The sequence below is a fragment of the Dipodomys ordii genome, unplaced genomic scaffold (assembly GCF_000151885.1).
Source record: "Dipodomys ordii isolate 6190 unplaced genomic scaffold, Dord_2.0 Scaffold48, whole genome shotgun sequence".
In the NCBI taxonomy this organism is placed as follows: Eukaryota; Metazoa; Chordata; class Mammalia; order Rodentia; family Heteromyidae; genus Dipodomys; species Dipodomys ordii.
In genome coordinates, this window is record NW_012267264.1 from 9,818,308 (window position 1) to 9,821,015 (window position 2,708).

At 40.8% G+C, this 2,708-nt stretch overlaps 1 pseudogene; it reads right to left on the bottom strand.

Annotated features, from left to right (window-relative positions):
- Positions 1-657: 657 nt before the first annotated feature.
- Positions 658-1,150, bottom strand: LOC105988366 (annotated as a pseudogene).
- Between the last annotated feature and the right edge of the window lie 1,558 nt (positions 1,151-2,708).

A 2,708-nucleotide genomic window follows, 5' to 3' on the forward strand; every position in this document is an offset into this window, starting at 1 on the left:
ACTTTTCCCAGATCTGCCTTATGTTCTGTGGTCTCATGCTTCTGGTGTATAAAGGCCATTCCAAGGATCAATCTAGCTCTTCCCTTCATGAGATGGACCTATCATATGTAAAATCTATGTTAGTAAACAGATCTGGATTTAAATATTCATTAAATTATACGTCATTCCTTTCCCAAAAACTTATTGGAAAAGCTTGTATCATTTGAGTTATCTCTTTAAATACCATTTCTTAGATAAGCGAAAACGTCTGGGTTCCCAGTATTTCATTTGAAATCTCCATTTGGACAAGACAAGTTATGGCCATTACATAAACTATACTTTGACTTAATGGGCTATATATTCTCACTGTACAAACTTTGCCTAGGGAATAAGCGAAGTCTTTTATAAATTGCATTATCTTCTGTGGACCACCAGGGTATGATTAGGTTTAGTTTTTTTTTTTTAACTAAAAGAGCTAACAGCTTTATTTTCACATTTCACAATACAAATGAAATCTGTTCTTTCTGTCCCACTTCTCTCCTCCAAATCTATTCTCTTGATAAAAGGAAGCAAGTCTTCCTTGTCATGTTGTTGGAAAACATCCAGTGTCACCAATGATCTCCTGGTGAAGTTGAGCAAATAATTTACAACTGATAAGGCCCCCTCCACCCTTTACTCTTATCTGTCTGGTCTAGTCATTCCTGGCCGAGTGGCACCATCATGGGACAAGCAGGAGGCCCCATCACTGGAGGCCCAGGCATCATTGGCATGTGACCTCCCACGGGTGGCCTCATTCCAGGAGCAGGTCTCACAGGCACCATCCCAGGAGGAAGTGGGCCCGTCATTGGCATCATGGGAGGGCCTCCCATGTGGGGAGCATCAATCCAGAGTGAGGAGGGCCCGGGAGACTGGGAGGAGGTGGGATCATTGCCCCGGCAAGAGGAGGAGCAGAGAATGGAGTGGGAGGTATCTTTCCTTGTTGAAATGCAGCCCTTGTCTTGTCAATCAGGCTCTGAGCCTGCTCTTCCATCCATTTCTCATAGTAGTCTTTTACGTTCTCTTTGTGTTTCCTACCACTGCAGTGTGTCTTTCTCACAGACGGAGAGTCATGGGTGAGGTATGTGTCGCAGTAGTCACAATAAAACTTGGGCATGTGCGCCGTTGCCTCCGTGCTGCGCCGCCAGGACACAACGTAAAAACCCACGATTAGGTTTAGTAAAGTGGCCATCTGCACAGTGGATCTAAACCTATGCTCTATATTCTGGTTCAGAAAAAAAATAATTGTAAGTGCACTTTTTAAAAAAATCACAGAAAACAATTACAATTTGGTTAAATTGCTTCATCTGAACTAGTTTATACATCCCTAGTGAAGTTCAAAGCTCTAAAGCATTTTCCATGTTTCCCAGACTCATTACAACACAGAGAAAGAAAATTTTTATTCCCAAATGTGCTTTGACATTTAAAAATTAGAAGATACATTGCTCTTCAGGTTTATCTCATGCTCCGATCGCTGACATTTTTGAAAACATGATCTCCTGTTTCATCTCCACTAAGCAATTATTACAAACTATAATAAAAATATCTTATTTTCTAGCATATTAAATGTTGATTAATCTCTTAAGGGTGAACTTACATTAACCTAGATCAAAAGAAGCATGTAAATTATATTAATTTCTAGTGAGAAATGCAACTCCCAAGGGCACTACACATTTGTGTCCTCTGATAAATGCATTTGATCTTTATAGGTCAACTTGGTGATGGCCTGGAATAAGAGTTGAGAAGGGAGATGGCTAAGTGACTGAAATGTCTAATGGAAGCAGGTAATGACATTTGGGTGAATTTGTGTCCTCAATTGGGAAAGAATGACACTGGGGCTGTGAAGCTGTAAGCAGAGCATATTTGTTCTTGGGCAGGTCTTGAATGGACAGTGTCTCTATTTGCTGGTTTCCTTTCTAACATAGGCTTTACCAGTTTGATGCATTCTTCTTGTTAGATAAGTTTCAGTAGGTGGAAGTCTAACCTTACTAGGGAGGGAAGTGAAGAAAGACTTTTAGGAAAAACAGTAGCCACTACCCTCTCCAGGCCGCCTCCTTCATTCTCCCTACTTCAGGGACAACTCTGCTCACATCTGATAGTTGGTTGGATACTAGTCAAATCTCTAGATCCTGCTATTGAAATTCCTTTGGGATTACCAACTTTTTATTGAGTTGAATTATCATTCTACATGCTGATAAATTACCCTTCTTGCCATTTACCCTCATAATTCATTATCCCACTATTTTCAGTATTATTACACTAGTTGCTTAGATCAGTATCATGTACAGATTCAAGCCCCATGATGGGAAAAAAAAAATTTTTTTGTTTCCCAAGATGTCTTTTTTTTTTTTTTTGGTCAGTTGTGCAGCTTGAACGCTTGAACTCGACCTGGGCGCTGTCCCTTGGCTCTTCAGCTCAAGGCTAGCGCTCTACCACTTGAGCTACAGCACCACTTCCGGTTTTCTGGTGGTTAATTGGAGATAAGGAACGTCTTATGGACGTTCCTGCCTGTGCTGGCTTTGAACCATGATCCTCAGATCTCGGCCTCCTAGTAGCTAGGACTACAGGTGTGAGCCACTGGCACCCAGCTCCTAAGCTTTTTAATATGGCAGACTACACTCACTGTTAGTTAAATGGTGCACTGACTTTGTGTTTGTAAAATGGACTCTAATTCATTTATTATGATTTTTTTT